Source organism: Alligator mississippiensis, chromosome 3 (genome assembly GCF_030867095.1).
Source record: "Alligator mississippiensis isolate rAllMis1 chromosome 3, rAllMis1, whole genome shotgun sequence".
In the NCBI taxonomy this organism is placed as follows: Eukaryota; Metazoa; Chordata; order Crocodylia; family Alligatoridae; genus Alligator; species Alligator mississippiensis.
The window spans coordinates 16,415,979-16,435,210 of record NC_081826.1 but is presented as its reverse complement, the minus strand read 5'-3'; the positions used below and the strand labels follow the sequence as shown (position 1 = coordinate 16,435,210).

At 43.1% G+C, this 19,232-nt stretch overlaps 1 protein-coding gene across 9 annotated transcripts in view; it reads right to left on the bottom strand.

The window, feature by feature from the left end:
* The window catches only part of CYRIB (CYFIP related Rac1 interactor B), a 179,387-nt gene that overhangs the window by 131,707 nt on the left and 28,448 nt on the right, over positions 1-19,232 (bottom strand). For 7 of the 9 annotated variants that reach the window (XM_059723756.1, XM_059723755.1, XM_059723751.1 and 4 more), the window contains exon 2: positions 9,110-9,160. The exons of the other annotated variants lie outside the window; for them this stretch is intronic. The gene's annotated coding sequence lies outside the window, so the exon portion shown is untranslated. The remainder of the gene's footprint in view (positions 1-9,109; positions 9,161-19,232) is intronic. 9 annotated transcript variants of the gene reach the window in all.

Sequence of the window (19,232 nt, the reverse complement as noted above, 5' to 3'; positions counted from 1 at the left end):
ACACTTTGGTCTTGTACTTTAAGTGCAAGGGTCCTCTGCTGAGTTATCTGCTGAATAATGATTACAATGAGCAGTAAATTTTTATTGCAATTGCTAGCCCTGCAGGGCCAATCATAAGAGAGTCAATTTGTTTTTTTCTCCAGTTTGAATTATTAAGTTTCACTTGCAGAATCTTTATTGCCAGATATGGAGATATGGGGGGGGGGGGGGCGGGAGGAGGCAGGGAGTGGGGGGGAGGCCAGGGGCAAAAAAAAGAGCTTAATGCCACATACAAGTTTCTGCAGGGAGAAAAACCACTTTTTTGGCAAAAATTGTCAGCATGCAAGAGTTCATTCAGTTTCTTCAAAAAGAAACACATCACCTATTGGAGAAAAGCTTCCAGGTTTGACACCTGATAGATCTGCCCTGCAAAACAAACTCTACTGCAAGAATGAACGTAGGCTTCTGCTAGATTCCTCCAGGATCTCGAAGAATCAAGTAGCAGGTAGAGAAGCACCAATATAATCGGTCCATATCATATTGGCACCGATAAAAGGAAAATTGACATTATCAGCAATCAGCTTTTTTTTGCACAATGTGGCCAATAATGTCACCGATAAACGCCGCATTCATGTGTGCAGCCAGAGCATGCACATGGGCAGGAATGAAGCCCAGCTGCTTAAACAGCAGCGTCCAGCCAGCAAGTCTGCAGGGGAAAGGGCTTAGAGGAGGGAAGGGGCATGGGGGGGGGGGGGGCAGATCAAGGCCCCCATGGTGAGGGAGGGAGTGGGGTTGGGGGACTGGGGAAGGGGCAGGGGTAGGCACTGCCCAGCCAGAGTGGGGCAGGGCAGAGCTGCTGGCAGCTCATCTAGGGTGCAGGGGGCAGTAGACCCCACTGCTATGTGCACCCCAGGGGGAGGCATGGGGGGCACATACCCACTGGATTTGTGCATGAGGCGAGGGCAAGCTGCCCACTACGGGCTTGGGGGCTGCGCTGGCCTCTTCCTGGCGGGGGAGCTGGGCTGAGACTGCGCTCAAGCTGGGCGGCGGTCATGCTGGGAGGAGGGCTACTGGATGGCTACATCAAATTTCAGGATGACTGTAGGCCACCCTGTAGCCTCCCCTCCCAGTGTCACCACCACCTGGCCCCACCCTGCTCCCCCTGGGAAGAGGCCAACACAGCCCCCGAGCCTATAGCGAGCAGCCTGCCCTCACTCCCCACACAAATCGGGGGGGAGGGCATGTACCCCCCATGCCTCCCCCAGGGGTGTGTGCAGCAGCAGGAACCCCCCCCCCAAATGAGCCACCCACAGCTGTGCCCCACACCCTGTCTCAGCCCCACTCTCTCCCTCCCTCTGGGGGTTTTGATCAGTCCCCCACCTCCCCCAGCCTGACAAGCCAGATGCTGCTTTCCAAACTGCCAGGCTGCATAATAGGCAATCTAATCAGTATCAGAGGACTCTGGTCTGTGGAAGGTGTATGGGGGGGGGGGGGGGCATTCGCCCCAGATCAACTCCTCCATGGGAGAAGGAGAGCAGCTGCTGCCCCCACCCCCAGCCTTCCCAAGAGCAGAGACTCCTGATTTAGATAAGGTAAGACCATGGGGCACTGCCCAGCTGCTCCACTCCCCTCCCTATCTAGTGCAGGGCAGGGGTGTGGGACATTGCAAAGGATGCAAAGTCACTAATGCAAGTTTGAGTTTAATGTTCTGACAACAAAAAATAGTATGATTTTTAGTAGGCCAAGTCAAATTAGATCTGAAAGATTAAAAAAGGAAGCCACACATGAAAGGTGACAATGTAAAATGGTCAACACAGAACTGCATCATGTAAGAGTAAACATTCAGTTTTCTCAATTATGTAAAAGCAAACTGCTACAGCAAAGGTATCTTGATCAGAAGGAACTTTATTCTTTTCAAAGAATTCCTGCAGGTCTAAAGAGAAAAGCTAGAATTGACATCTAGTGTTTTCAAATCAACTTGGCGATAGCATTCACCAAGGAATTACTAATAACCTACCCTGGTCTCCCCAAAAAAGTATGGAGCCAGTAAAGTTATTTCTTTCTAAAAGCTGAACTGATCTTCAGCACTGAGCAAGGAGAGATGTCAGGACTAAGTGTGCATGAACTATTTATACCAAAGCCAACAATGAACAGGTATTATGAATGTAAACTTGAACCTGCAACATTTGTATCTGAACCCATCACCTGACTATCTTCACATGGTTTAATTTTTAATTTAAAGATTTTTGTACATCCTGATGCTTTTTTGGTTTTGTTTTTTAATCTTTGGAACGTATACAGCAACTGGTCAAACTGAAGAAAGGTCCAGAAAGGAAAACAAATCTCTCAGCTCCCTGAAACCTCTCTGCTGGGATGCCTACCAAAAATGGACAGCGGTCACACTTCTGAAGGTACTGAAACAACTATCATGTTACCTAATATTGTCTTGCATGCCCCCAGCTGTCAAGTTTTCTTCTGTTGGCTCTTCTCCTATACTTGGATTGTAGGCTTTGTTCTGTGCTTGTAAAGTGCTTAGCACAGGAGACCAGGCTACAATTAGAGCTCAGAGGCACAACATGCTACAAATAAATAGATGTAGCAGATTGCAAGCAAAAAGAACAGAACCCCAATCTAGATAGTCACCTATCTGCACTTTGAGTTTTAAAGCTTTTGTCTGAGATGTCAATAGGAATAACTGTTTACCATCCAAAAGGTAATAGCAGCAATGAATTCTGGTTCATTTTTCCTTTTTAGTCTCCAATAGGATGGAATTCACCCAGGGAAAGTTCATGTAAGAAGTCTTTTACTCACCAACTAAACTTGCTTTAATAATACTGAAGAGTGATTCTGAAAGGCTACTATTTCAACATTTAAGCAGACTAAGCGGGTGATTCAACAGATTTCAAACAGTGCGCTTTAAAAAGGTGATGTGTGAGGTCACTTAATGATATAAGTAAGTTAACAAAAATTCACATAAACCCTGCAGGGTGAAGTGCAAGGCTTGCTGTATTTCAAAACTGCAACACCAGCTCAATCAATTCCTGGCAAACACACACATTGTGTAAGCATCCTCTTTTCAATCTTGCACAGAGGGTCAGCATTAGACTTTCACATCAGATCTGTAAGTGCTTTCAAAGTAGAATTTTGACTGAGAAACCCAGTACAAAGATAATAACTTTTCTACTTCAGAAACCTCTACATCAAATTCAACATGCAGTATTTTATAACACTTTCACAAGAGCATAATATAAAAGAAAAACACAAAGCAGAAAGACAGCAAAGCAACTCCATCCCCCCAACAAAAACTTGTACTGACACATTGGAAATGATGTCCCTTTGGAAGGAGCAGCAGCCAGTCCAATACTTGTATTAGTTAACACAAGCAAGCACAAACTTCGGAAGTTGCTTAGCTACTGTACACACAATTGTTTGCTACCTGAGTAGCAACAATCTAGCTATTAAGACAGCACTGGTCACTTATTTTGCTGTTCACACAGCTCAACATTCACAATGTAAATTGAAGGGACTTTTAGATCATTTTGGTTCAGCTGAAAAGAGGAAGGATTTTCTTCCGATAAGTAAATGTGAACGGACTCAAGTGTGTATGTGGAGATGACACATAACAGTCCTCCGCTCAGTCCACTGCCTACTTCTGTCCCAGTCCAGATGGTATCAGCAAAGTTTGAGCTGAGCAGGATGTTCCCTTCTCACCAAACTTGAGCTCCCATTGCTAGAAGTCCGTGCCTATTCCCTAGCAAGGCACAATCCCAGGTCTGTGGAAGTTGTGTATTTCTGCAGTCTTACACTCAGTTTAAGTCACTGCAGTTAGGAGCACATATTGACTTTTCAATATTGTATGTGGTGACCTTCAAAAAGCCAAAAGAATATATATACAGATATATAATTTAACTCATGCCAAAGCATAGAAAGGTAATAGCTCTATTCAGCAACACTGAGCCCCTCTGCAAGTTTGCCTCAAGCTCAAAACTAAGAGACTGCCTTCATTTCACATTTCCTTCCTTCTAAAAAGTTGAGTCATATCCTTAAGTTTAGTTTCCTTTTTAGAAAGCTATAATAACTACATTAAAGTGGGGGCGGGAACCCACCTATTTAAGAGTCTGGTGCTCTGATGAAAATGTCACTAAGGGCCACAGCGCAACTCCCAGTCTCATTTCCTACGCATGTAAAAATCCTGGGGCATCATTACATAAATTAGTGTTCTTCCAACAGAGGCAGGAGAGGTAAAACCACCGACTTAGAAGACAGAATCTATGAAAGCTCTTTTATGGGTAACCAGAGGTTCAAAGTATTTACATGAAATCACCAATTCCAAGAAACCCGTTTGCACCATTGGTGAAGGAAAATGGAGCTGTGGGGCAGGTGGCGCTATTACAATTACAGGGGCGTGATGATAGCGTTCTTCTTGGATCTGTGCAAGCATCCTTTCAGAGGAATCAAAGCACTTCTTACAAACCGATCTTGACAAAAAAGGGCAAGATGCTACTTCCAAAAGATTACACTTACTTCACATTTTATTTGTTTCTTCCACTCAGTGTGGAATTTTAGGACAGGCAATAATTTGAGTTCAATTAATAGATTTTCCCTAGGCATAAACAGTGCCAGAATCACCGAAACCACAGTAAAGATGAGGGGGCGGGGGGGCAGACAAGTCTAGATCAGGACACTGCATGTATTCAGAATGATCAGGGGGCAGGATTAAAGTGATTTTATGCCCTGGCCACAGAGATGGCTGAACTGTGAAACAAGAGAGCTTTTTCAGCATAAACAAACTTAATCCCATCTACACCACATATTAGTCATGTTCTCACAAACCAACTTCTTCATAATATGGATTTCCACCAAGCCTTTACTAATATTCACAAGCAGGCTGCAAAAGGATTCCAGCCTTTTGCCACACAGCTTGTAATCAACTCAGACACAAGCAGCTGTGGAAGCTTACAGCTTAGCCAGGTTCAAAACAGGACTGAACAAATGTCTGGAGGAAAAGTGCATCAATAGCTACTGGCAGACTGAGCATGGGAGTTAGGGGTATAATCTCCAAATCAGAGTTTCCTAGTCCCTAAATGCTGGAGGCTGCAAGTGGGAGAAGAAGTGACGAAAACCCTGGTCGTACCCTGTTCACTCTCCCTCAGCATCCACTGTCTGCAACAGGATACTGGGCAAGATGGACTTGTGGTCTGGCTTAGCAAAACAGCAGCTCTTATGTTCTTAACCTCTGATCTGGTGCTTGGACTGACAGCCAATGAACATGGAACAGTCAGGTTAAATCACGGACCCTCCGAGGAAGACATCAAATTGCACTGCAAAGTCCCAAATCCTCTACTAACGCCAGGTAAGGACCCAGGTCTTCTACAAAAACAATAAATGAATGCCAGGTGTGGATAAGCCAACAACATTTATGTGCATGAGTTAGTGAAACTGGCATAGTTAACACTACTTTAACTGGAATTTTAAAAGTCCCTTAAATATTTGCTCGGGTCAGACAGATTTTCAAAACAATGATGCAGACTGATCAGACAGTATACCAATAACTTTCCATTGAAGCACTGACAATTTATTGAGCGACCTACATCTTTTTGTGAAATTCAAGACACAGCTTAAGTGGAATCATGTACAAGTTCCTGGCAGACTGACCCTGGACAGCACCCCCAGGAGAACAGCATGGTAGTTCTGCCCCAGAGATGCACGTTCAGGAAGCCTAGGGTCCAAAATTAGCGTTTCAAGAGAACACACATTTTCCTGTACAGCAGAAATGTTGCATTTAAGCCAGACTGCATGGAGATGGCTAGGCACGCTAACAGCATTGAGCAACAGAAGCACCAGAGCTGTGATAAGCAAAACTGTTAACATTTAAGATTACCTTTAGTAGTACAGTATTAAAATAGTTAGTTGATGCTATAGAGAAACAGAGATTGAAGATGAAAAAATGGAGACAACAAAAGTGAAACTCCAAAACACTTGTTTTCAACTAACAAGTGGCAATCTCAAGCAAGAAAGGTGTCCTAAATAAAAGCCAAAAGTGTCAGGGAAGGACAGAGTAAAGTGGAAGAGTTGAATTATGTGACCCAAAATAAAACTGGGGCACAACCCCAACTTTGTATATGGCCTCACTCGTTTGTCATCCATCTTCTGGTACCTGAAGTGACAGCCAGTACACACTCCACCCAATTGGAAGGGAGAAACAGCAAAGGTTAAGGGCAACAACATTCATAAAATAACTAGCTGATGTAGTAACAGCAATAACAGAAAAGCAAAAAACCTCCCAATAAAAGCTAAAGATGCTTTCACATGAGAAGTCCAGTTCAAGGTTGCCCCCCCCACCAAAACACAACAACCCACTTTAAGACCTATGGGGGAGGCATAAGGAATTCTTCACAAAAATGTGCAAACACACTAAGAAAACAAGGAAATTTGTGAAACATAAGATAAGGAAGTTGCAAAGTAAGCCATTTTAATAATAATAATAATAAAAAGAATAAAACAACAGTTCAAATATTCATTTATCACTGTTTACCACATTGCTACATGCACTGAAGGAAAAAATAATATTTCCCTATACACTATTTTCTCACAAAAACAATGTAAAGGAATATTCACCTTTCTATTTTTGATGACGGTACTTAAGATTATCTTGTCTTCCAACAGTATTATGATAACAGTACTATAGCACCTTAATTTAAGCCAAAGTTTTGTGTTCATTCATAACAAAAATGCAACACGATCTACAATCAGTCACTTCATTGAGCATAGCAGCCATAAAGGACCAAAACAAATGTTTCAAAAAAGCCCAAATGTAGAATCAGGAAACAATTTGTTGCCCTAATTTTAAAATGTAATGCTTCCCATTTAAAGCAAGCTTTTGATCCATCAAAGAAGCCTTTTTTTTTTTTTTTTTTGCATGTTAAGGCAATCAAATCCTGAACACTTCACATATTCTGAACCAACTAAACTTGTTTAATCCTCTTCAAGATTGTTAAGCACATGTTCTAAACAAGGTATTTTTAGTTCTCCTTTTTGAACATTACACACAAAAATGTACCAACCCACAAAGCCATTTTTTCGTACTGCAACACTAAACACACAAAATTTAAGGTGACCAAACATACCATATAAAACCTCAATGTGAATGTCAGCTTCAACAATGTAAAAAGGTTTTCTAATAGCTGTTATATTAATTACTATTGGAAAACTATATAAACTGATGAAAGAGCTATTGTCCCTATAAGAAAGATGCATAAAACTAGATGGCGGGGGGAGCAGGGAAGGGGAGCAAAACCTGTCTTACATTTTTAGCAACTCCTCTTTGCTGGAAGAGATTTAAGTTATTTAAACAAGCACTTTGGGGTAAGCAGCTATTTTTAACCCACTTCCAGGAAACTGAACATTTTAACTACAGGCTTTACATTAAAGCTCAAATTATTGTATGAGAACTAGTAACTTTTTATTTAGGTCCTTTTCACATTAGTTGGCATAAGTAGATTTTCTCCTGCCAGTATTTCATGTATGGAAGGACAACTTTATATGTTTTGAGACTAGTAGGAGTGCCACAGTTCATTTCACTTATTTTGTTTGAAAATTATGCTTAATTTTATCATAATAGTGTTTCCTCTTTGATTCACTGTACTCATCCCTTGTCTGACTTGACCATAAATCAGCTGTTTTTCAACATGCTGCTTTCTGTAGTCAACAAATTGGTCACTACAATCTCTCACCTGCACTGGATAGATTTAGAATTACATAAATCCACACGCTGAGGTCATAGAAAATTAGGGTTGGAAGGGACCTCCGGAGGTCATCTAGTCCAACCCCCTACTTGAAGCAGGACCATCCCCAACTAGATCATCCCAGCCAAGGCTTTGTCCAGCTAGGTCTTAAAAACCTCCAAGGATGGAGATTCCACCACCTCTCTGGGTAACCTGTTCCAGTGTTTTACTACCCTCCTAGTGAGAAAATTCTTCCTAATATCTAACCTAAACTTCCCTTGCTGCAACTTGAGACCATTGCTCCTTGTTCTGTCACCAGCCACCGAGAACAGTCTAGCTCCATCTTCTTTTGAACCCCCTTACCTTGACCTACTGGCAACACTCCTACCAATGCAGCCCAGTATGCCACTAGTCTTCTTGGCAATAAGGGCACACTGCTGGGTCATATTCAGCTTCTTGTCCACTATAATGCACACGTCTTTTTCTGCAGAGCTGCTGCCCAGTCAGTCAGTCCCCAGTCTGTACTGGTGCATGGGATTGCGCCGTCCTAAGTGCAGGACTTTGTACTGGTCTTTGTTGAACCTCATGAAATTCTTTTTGGCCCAATCCTCCCCTTTGTCTAGATCTCTCTGAATCCTAGCCCTACCTTCCAGCATATCTACTGTTCCCCCCAGTTCGGCGTTATCTGCAAACTTGATGAGGGTCCACTCTATGCCATCTTCCAGATCGTCGATGAGGACACTGAACAAAACCGGCCCCAGTACGGACCCCGGGGCACTCCGCTTGATACCAGCTGCCAACTAGACATCGAGCCATTGATTACTACAATCTGAGCCCAATGCTCCATCCAGTTTTCTATCCGCCTTACAGTCCATTCATCCAACCAACCCTTACTTCCTTAGCTTGCCCATGAGAATATTGAGAGAGACCATACCAAAACTTTGCTAAAAAAATCAAGCTACACCGCATCCACCAGTCTCCCCACATGGACAAAGCCAATCATCTCATCATAGAAGGCTTTCAGATTAGTCAGGCATGACTTGTCTCTGGTGAATTCATGCTGACTGTTCTTAATCACCTTCTTCTCCTCCAAGCACTTAGAAATGGATTCCTTGAGGATATGCTCCTTGATTTTTCCAGGGGCTGAGGTGAGGCTGAGTAGTCTGTAGTTCCCTGGATTGTCCTTTTTCCTTCCTTAAATATGGGCAAAATGTTTGCCCTTTTCCAATCGTCTGTGACCTCTCCTGATCACCATCAGTTTTCAAAGATGATGGCCAATGGCTCTGCAACCACATCAGCCAACTCCCTCAGCACCCTTGGGTGCATCCCATCTAGCCCCACAGACCTGTATATGTTCAGCTTTTCTAAATCTCTAACCTGTTCTTTCACCACTGAGGGCTGCTCACCTTCTCCCCATACTGTGCTTCCAGGTGCAGTAGTCTTGGAGCTGACCTTGCCTGTGAAGACGGAGACAAAAAAGGCATTGAACACTTCAGTCTTTTCTGCATCCTCTGTCACTAGGTTACCTCCCCCATTCAGCAAGGGACCTACATTTGCCCTGATCCTCCTCTTGTTGCCAACATACTCGTAGAAACCCTTGTTACCCTTCACATCCTTTGCTAGCTGCAACTCCAATTGCTCTTTGGCTAACTTGGAAGAACGGAAAACAGAAAATTGACAGAGCATAAGAGACCCATAAAAAGCCGAGATAAAACCAGAAGATAGCAGTTAAGGCTCTCATGTTGTTGTTTTTTCAAAAAATGTTTCCCAATACAACTCTTTCTACATGAAGTACCTCCAGGTCAAAAAAGTACCACATTCTCACATACTCATACTTTCCCTTCCCTACAAAGATGAACCTCCCAAAGTTGTGGTGCATGTTTTAAGCAGGGAAACTGTTTTCTTCATTTCTGGAGACGCTTTTATAAAGGATGCCAAGATGGCAGTGGCCTGTGTTAACCCTCTCACAACCCTAGGTATTGCTTGAGCAAGTGAGCTATTGGTAGACTCTTCATGAGGCTTGTGATGTGGAAACAACACATTCTTTACAGGAAATTATTTAAAGAACTAAGAAAGAAAGAACTAAAAAACGAACACTCTTGCAACTGACCTTGCAAGGGTCTGGGGCATAATCTTGGGTGACACACAGCAAATCTTCCTAGAATCAGGAAGTGTCCAGAAAAATGTGGCATCCTAGGAGTTTGGGCGAGGCAGCTGGCACTAGGAACTTCCTGGACACAATGCTCCCAGGAGAACTTACTCTGTCACAGTCAACCACGACTCAGGAAAAAATGTTGCCCCCCCCTAAATTCTGCCTTCCAAAAACAAGGTGTGTATTTTATTTGGGGGTGTACTGTATGCAAGAAAATATGACAATACTGAACTGTCTCCCATGTGCCCAGAGTCAGCCATCAGAATCTAGCCATCTTAGTATAAAATAAGTTTTACAGAACAGAATTACCCCAGTCACTCCAATAGGTGCGGTTGTCTGATAGGTGTATGCACACATATATGGTGTGAAAATTCATTAATTAGTGAGTGGAAAACTTTCACTGAAAAGCCTAGTGGTGTAACTTATGCCTAATTTAATCTTTCACTTAAAATACTTTGTAGCCCTTCTAGCTGCAAAGACAACCTTCTGAATATCAACTGAACACAAACGAACGTGGGGTTGCCTTTGCTTCCCAGAGACATACAGTAAGAGCTCTGGTATCTGGCATCGCCTGGGAATGGGGGATGCCGGTTAATCAAATATGCTGGGTCCGGTGCACCAGGGCTTTCACACCCTGGCATCAGTGTGCTGGATGACAGGAAGGGGGCCCCGCACAGGCTGCATTGCCCTGGACTGTGGTCCACAAGGGAGAATCACAGCATGTGGGACTCAGCTCACGGCAGCAAAACTGGAAATGGGACTTCCGGTTTCACTTTCCCCACATCTCTCGGAAGGAAGATTTGTATTGATAGATGCCACTTAGTGGAGCTTTCCGGATGGTAAAGTGCCAGATAACACAGCCTTTGCTAACTAAAAATGTCTCCAGATCAGGGGTGGGCAATTATTTTGGGCACTTACTGAGTTTTGGCAAGCCATCGAGGGCCACATGACAGGCAGCCCAGGGCAGATAAATATTAATTTTTTAAATTTTTTAGGGGCCCCGCAGGCCAGAATAAATGGCCTGGCGGGCCACATTTTGCCCACCCCTGCTCCAGATGCTGATGCTCACAGCTCTACCCAGTTTAACAGAATAAAATTCACAAGCTCTAGGTCAGTTGCCTACCAGCCAAACCACAAAAATGAAATTGTTACTAGAGGTGCACCGATACACTGGTCCCATATCGTATTGGCACCAACAAAAGGAAAATTGACATTATCGGCAATTGGCTTTTTTTTGGCTGAAGTGCCTGATAATGTCACCGATAAATGCCATGTGCATGCACACAGCCATAGTGCAACACACAGGTGGCCAGGAGCACAGCCTGGCAGCATGGAGAGCAGCGCTGGCTGGTAAGTCTGTTGTGGGGGAAGGGGCGTGGGGGAAGTTAGGGGCGTGGTGGTGGGGACAGACCAAGGTCCCCACAGTGAAGGAGAGAGTGGGGCTGGAGCAGGCACTACCACTGCACAGCCAGGGTGGGGAAGGGCACAAGACAGATCTGTGGGTGGCTCACCCAGGGGACATTGGGAGAGGGGAGCGGCTCCTGCTGCTGCGCACACCCAGGAGGTACATGGGAGTCATGTGCCCCCCAGATCTGCACGCAGGACAAGGGCAGGCTGCCACTGCAGGCTGAGGCTGGGGGCTGCACCGCACTCTTCCCGAGGGGTGTCTGCACTTGGGGCGGGAAGCAGCAACACTGGGAGGGGGGGGCTACAGTGTGGTCTACAGCTACCCCAAATTTCGCCACAGCCCCCCTCCCAGTGCCATCGCCAGCTGCCGTCACCAGAGGACACATGCCCCTCATGCCTGCCCTGAGGTTGTGCACAGTGGAAGGAATCAATTCTTGTGGCCCCTGGACAAGCCTCTCGCAGCTCTATCCCGTGCCCCACCCAGGCAGTGCCTGCCCCTGCCCCACTCCCTTCCTCACCATGGGGGCTTCAATTTGTCCCCCCCACACACCCCTTCCCTCCCACCACAACACACTTACCAGCCAGATGTTGCTCTCCAGGCTGACACACCACATATCAGTATTGGCCAAGATGGCTAGTTACAAATCAGCCATTGGTATCGGCCCAAAAAATCTCTATTGGTGCACCTCTAATTCTTACTCATGCCTGTTTTAATCAGGTGCTTCTACATAAAAAACAATAAGATCAGTAGAAGAAACAGAAGGCACCAAGTTATTTGTGAAGAAAACAGGCCAATCCAATCCAAAAGCAGAAGATACAAGTGGCTTCTTACCCCTGCTTCCTTTGGCACTTTAGAAAAAGAATAAGGAATGGATCAAAGACAACTGGTGGAGATGCAGCTTCCCACTCCCCGGCAGGAGCCACCCAGCTGGAGGAAAGGGGTAAGAAAGACTGAAATCTCTTGTTCAGAAGTTTTATCAGGTTGTGTGTCAGACCAGACAAAAGCTAGAGATTGGAACTGAATCACAATTCAACTACTAACTCTAGGGGGAAGGGGGAGCAGGCTAAGTCAAACACTCAAAAGTCAGGAAGTGCTAGAACTAAGGCTTCCTGTTTAATCTTAATTCAGTCCCCTTGTGCAAGCGCATCATGCTATTTTTTTTTTCTGTTTGTGTCCAAGGACCAGGCAGGCAGGCATGATTAAAGCAGCTTGTATTCTTTCCTCACTTTGAGAAAGTTGGATAATAAATTGAAAATGAAAGCTGATTACAGGAGAAAGGATTGTGTTCTGTTCACAATGGCTGCATTCTTCCTTGGGGAAATGCATCCTATCCCCACCTCTTCACCTCTTATAAGATACTGAGCAAGTTTTTTGTTTTGGGTTGGTTTTTTTGTTTGTTTTTTGTTTTTGTTTTTTGTTTTTTTACACAAGGCTTTTGAAGAATTGGTTCGTCATTATCCAGGTACCTGACATGAGATGCTCAGGGTCTGATGTGCATAAATGGTAAGCACTCACAGCTGCAAGTGAGGTCATTTGGAGCTAAATGGTCAAGTGATACAACGCTAAGCATCCCCCCAAAATCAGGTTTAGACATTTCAAATTAGACATCCCAAATCAGCAGAAGTTTTCAACCTTATTCCCTCTTCCTCCACTCCCTAGCTACTCCATGGGAATTAGAGCAGAACCACGTAGATACAAAGTTAACAGTTGTACATTACTCATTCCATTGTCATGAGCACCACAGAAAAACCCAACTTCGTCTTCAGAGCCATGTTTGAATCAAGTCGGAAGCTCAACTGTTAACAAGAGCCTACCAGCCCATTTTGCTCACGTGGTTAAGGCACAGCAGTTTATGTAGCCGACGGCACATAAGGAAGAGACGTAGCTAGATCACATTTGGCTTCCTCCAGCTCCTTCAAAGGATCAGGTACCCATGCAGAGCTGGGGAAACCGACAGAAGTAGGGAAGCGACTTTAGTACAAGTCCAGAGCAATGACTGAACTCATACCTTGAGGGCCTCAACCACTTTGCCAGCACACCCCTATGTTGGACAAGACAGCTGGAAGTTGTGGGGCCAAGCATTAAACAAGAAGAACAAAGGAATAGAGAGGATGATCGGTATGTAAGCATCAGCTCCCTTGTGCTGTGAATAAGGCAGGAGGTCTTGCGGGGGGAGAAACAGAATGTGACCATGTCTTTAAAGAGACACAGCACTGTCCAGAAAACCTTAACTCTGACACACCCTAATCCTGAAGGACTAGTCTTTATCAGGACAAATTCAGTTTACAGAGTCCACTTGTCCATTTCCCAGTTCTTAAAAGTAAATCAAAAAGCCAGCAAGTCTATTCTGCGAGGGTCCTATGTGGTTTGTCAACAGTACCAAACCCTTTAGCTCCAAAAAGCAGACCTCTTGACACTTGAACTACAGACTTTTTAGCAAATTTAACTAATATTTGATGACATTAAAGGAATAGCAAGACTTGCATATTTCATTCCAGCATCCATAATCTGCAGTGGGTCCCAAACACATCTCTGCCCCTCCCTGCCTCTCTGTCAGTGACACAGCCAGTCTCCACTCATGCTTCTCAACTAAGTTGCACCCATTCCAGTTCCTTGCCCTATTTCTTTTGTCCACCTTAGTCAGACTCCTGTCTGTACCCAAGCTGCTTGTAAGGGCTCGCTCTCCTCTGCTGCATGTTCTGTAACGCACTTACTCCCAACTTCTTTTTTCATCTAGTCTCTGATCTAAGTGTGCCAACTGGCTCCCAATCCAAACTCCTCCACTGACTCCCAGTTTCTGTAGAAACCAGTTCTAGCCTCCTTACCTCTGCCCCCAGTCAGCCTCCCCTCTCACCATCTCCTGGCTTTAAATCCACACAGGACATCTTGTAATCTACTGTCCCTCCCTCCCATTCAGCTTTCATTCACTCTGCATTCAAATCAGACTGACTACTCCTCCATGCTGCCTAAGTGTCTGCACGTACGTGTCTGTGTGCGCATGCATGCATAAGATTCACTCCTGAAAAAGCCCCCCCATCTGTCAAATTTCAAGTCTAGTGCCAAGGCATGGAGAAACTTAATCCTTTTTTGAACAGTTTGCCAGGCCGGAGGGAGAATTTTTTGCCCATTTTTAGTACTGAATTTTTTGGCAGAAGTTTTCCAAGAATCAGTCCAAAGATTTCCAAAAAAAGTAGTTTAAATGGTTAATGTTTGTCAAAATTAGAAGAGCCTGCATTAGTTAGTTATAAGTGTCCTGCAACCTCAATAAACTAAAAGTTTCATGTATAATAGACCCCCAAACAGTGCAGAGCTCTGCCCCACATTAAAAAAATATTACAGTTAAGCGTATTGAAAGACACCATTTCCACTGTGAAAGTATCTCCCAAGATGTAACTGGGATATTTCTGCAAACTTGCATTGTGTTATCTCTACCTCCACAAGATCCTTGGCATAAAATGGAGGGCCGTCACACAAATGCCAGTGTCCTCACCAACGCTAACACCACCAGTATGGAAGCACGGATTGTTCAGCATCAGCTGTGGTGGACAGAGCACTGCACGCGTGTGCCTGGTGTACTGCTTACCACAACAGCTGTACACCCAACTCGGCCAAGGACAAAGGACACACAGGGGGCCAGAGCAACTGCTGCAAGGCCACCCTCACGGTGCACTGACACCACAAATTGGGAAAAACTAGCCTGGGACAGGGCTACATGGCAACACCTTGTGAGAGAAGGTACATTCTTATTTTGAGGAAAACCATCTCGCCCTGGAGGCAGAAAAACAACACCAACAGAAGGAAAAGAAACGAGACTGAGAAATACATGGTCCAACCCTCCCTTTAACCTCCACCTGTGGCGTCTGCCAGAGAGCCTGGCTAAGGCCAGCCCTACAGCTGCATCAACAGGCTCTTTATTGACCTGTGTAGGTGATCACCAGGGCTCCTGGTTTTCTCTGACAACATCAACAACAAAATATCATCGAAAATTCTCTGATTAAAAAAGAAACCACCAAAAGTCCACATTTTTCCATGATTAAAACAAAACGCAACTATATATTATCTGGATATTATCCTTGTCTCTGAGGGATTGCTGCTGCCATCATCACTTATCACATCTAACACAAATTCAGATACAAAAACATTAACATTCAAACAGTTTCAAAAAGATTATAAATGTGATGTCCCACAACAGGCTCTCCATATTGATTTTAATGAAATAAGGAAAAATGTGGACACAATTATTATATTTAAATGGCAGGAGATGGTTTTGGCAAATACACAATTTACTATACAAAGTGATTCTGAAAGACTAAGCAGACTTCACTTCCCTTTGACACTTTTTCTGCCAAGCTCTAAACTATCTCAGCTCAGTACAAAGAAACTTAAGTCATTATGATAAACAGTTATCACATTATTGGCAGATTCTCCATTTAAAAGTAAACCCTTAATCCTAACTTGTTATTTTTTTAGGATAGAGGATCTTGTCCTGTTGAGCTGCAAAGAATGTATAAGGTTCACTGTTTAATGTTGTTTTGCATATTGCAGTAACTGTGTAAAAACGTAACAGTACAGTCATCTTGAACACTCATCTTGATAATTGTTCACTATAACCAGTCTAACTGACAAAAATGTTCCTATTACTTCTAGACTGAATCTCAGACCATAGTGATACTCCAGTCTATGGACCTTCTACACAGTTGTTCCCACCCCACACACTTCGCAGCAATATCACTGAATAGTGATAAAGTATGGGCTTTTGAAATAAACAAACCAACCAACCAGCCTGTGTCATTATTCCCCAGGCACAAAAAGCACCCAGTGTCTTACAATATGCATGCCCACAAGAAATTCCTAAAGCCACCACATTCTCAAGAGACTCTAACTGGTAAGTCACCACCCACTTATAAAGTATCTACCATAATCTGCAGATCAATGAACCACACACTGCTTGCAATCAGCCCTGAAACAACGTTTTGCCTGTCCCACATGACCTTTGCACTATAAATCTTAGTGAGGGGTATTGTTATGCTAAGGAAAAAAACTAAGAGTTAAGTATCTGTTACCACGAGTGGAAGGAACTGTTTCATCTAAGCATAACACCAAAACACAAACATGGAAAGGTACAAGTACTCTGGAAAAGCTAACATGTTTTAGACCAAAACTTAAAAAACAATTCACATGACCAGGCGGCAAGTAGGAATTTTCATCTAATGGAAAATGAATGCCATTTTTTTTAAATACACATTGCTAAATGTTAAGGTTGCAAAAATACAAGCCAATGTAGGACCTGTGGACAGACAACCAGGACTAACAGTTTTACATTTTATGCTGTAATTCCTATATGAATCTCCAGCAAGAATAAAACAAATATAACCTAAAAGGGGGTACAGAGATCTTTGCTAAATCAGCTAATCACAAAAACCCAAGGGTTTCCAATGAGTCAGCTGCTTTGTTTTTACAACTTTCAGGAATCATTATTTATAATCCTCCATAACATAGCAGCAAACTTGTTCAGGCTGACAGATCAAGTAACTCAATCCTTAAGTAATGAGTCAAAGAAGACGCCTACCACCAATGCACAGTTCTACATAGAAATGCAGGCGCTTCAAAGCCAATTTTTAAAAGTTACTCAAGAAAAGCCAACTAAATGGCATTCATTCACAGAACACTGATGTCCTGTTAATGGAAATATATCAGGGAAACAAAAGTGGTTTTAAATGATTTTCCCCAGGACAGCATTGTGTCTCATTGACTTTCATACAAAAAAAATGATGAATGATACAGACCTGTCATTTTGCTGATGGACATGGATGCAGTAAGGGAATGGTTGCTGACGGAAATTAGCTTTCCAGAAAAAGGTGCTATTTGCCTTCAGCAGCAGACTTCAGCATTTGGCAAAAGGGGTGGCAGGGGGGGAAGGAAGAGAGAGAAGGGATGTTTTTGTATGCTGCACTAAATGCTTCTGATTTCATCTGATTTCCAATGCCAAGCAGGCCTAAACTCATCCCACTCTTGGACAGAAAACCACCTAGGAATCTCAGGGGCTATAACCTAAAAGCCAAGAAAAAGTCAAACATTGGGAAAATGAAACCACAGACACTAAATGAGTAGCAAGACCATTTGGCCAATGTTGTCACTGCTGAGCTGATGGACAGTAATAAACATCTCCACGCTATTCTTATGGAGCTGGGTTTAATTTAGCTAATATTTATTTTACTGCTGAGAAGTCAGGCACCATCTACCAGTGAAGATTTCATGTGGTTTATTTACAAACAACTTATCTGTTGTTAACTATGTTCAAAAGCAAGAGAAGTTCATAGTTAACATTAACTAGTTAGTGTTAATATTCCCAAAGGATACCTGGAAAAAAAAAGTAACAAAAAATTTAAGCAACACCAGCTAAAAATATCAACTTACTTGCATTGATTACAATATTTTTGTGTGTTCTGCTTACAAAATAATTGTGGCATCAAGTCTGCTGAGATTATGCACAGAAACAATGTCCTCCATTATCTCTATCAGAGACAGGGAAACTCTCAATTTCCACTGGTCTTGAAAACTATTTGCCTGCTATTTTTTCAAGAAACAAAGAGTATAGACAAACATATTAGCTGCTTAGAAGAGCTTCTTCTGATGCTCCTGCAGCTGTTATGCTACAATTAGTGCTAGGTACAATTTTTTAAAAAAATACAATGAGCGGTTTAAAACTAACTAGATTCATACAATCTCTCTGGCTCTACATTATTTCTCTCTAGTTAATCTTTAATTGTAAACTTGAACTCCTGAAAGCAGTTAGATTGTGAACTATGACAGGTGAAGTCAATTTAGGTTTGAAATTAGTTGAATTGCTAAGACAGTTATACAGGTAGGCTGGTCTAACTGGTATAAGCTCTTGAGAAGGTTCTTGGGAAACAGCAGATAAAAACAGAGCAAGTTTAAAATCTCTCTCAAAATTAGTTCCATAAGATTCTCTTTAATCTAAAAGCTGAACACACCAAAAAGAGAACAAGCATCTGCACTTCCTGAAGTTGATGAAGGCACAGCTGATGAATATAGGAAGATCTTTTTCCAATTGTACTGGAGGACTCTCTGTTCACTCAAAAAAACCTCTCCTGATGCACATATGTATGATTTTCCCTGAAGTATCATAAGCTTGCTTTGCAATACAATTAGAAAAAAAAGTGTTCTAGTGAACTACGTACCAATTTACTTCAAATACAAGATGAGAGATTCCCATTTCTTTCTGTGCATGTGTTCAATACAGGTAAGGAAGAGCATGCTTGTCCATACAAGAGCATAATTACAGAAGCACAATGCTTCTGTGCCAGTTAGGAGGCACCCCTTTGGCAAATATTCCAGGGGAGACGCGGGGGGAGGGGAGGGGAAGATATTAGAAAAGAAGCATCTCATATTTCAGATTCAATGTGTTTTGTCTCAGGTGGGGTCAGTTACACTGCAAACTGATGCAAAGAATGCAGAACAGCTGATGAGAGTAACTGCACATTTCTAGGACAGAAGAGGTCAAATTCACCCCTTATAGCCATACAGTAGTTAGGGATATAAAGATACAAGGGGATATTTTAGAGGAAGAAAACTTGTGGGGCAAGAACCATTTCTTACCACGAGCATGCGGTATCCAGCAAATGGGTCCTCCTGTAACAAAAGCCTCCCAAGCATCAATATAAATATTTTCAGAATTAAGGGGAAATAGATTAATATCAGCTTTCTATTTACACCCTCCCGGTAGCTTGACTTAAAGGCATCATCCACCTATCAACACCTGCTACAGGAATGGTGCTTGTATGCTTCCCCAAAATGGTTCCCCACAACAGAAAAGCAACCATCTGATTGCAGAATGCTTTATGTTCTTGATTAAGACTTGAAAGAAAAGGGAACTTCATTTAAAGAACCAACTAAATCTGTCCACCTTGGAGACAGTTAGCAGGGAGAGCACAAACCCAGGGGTGGG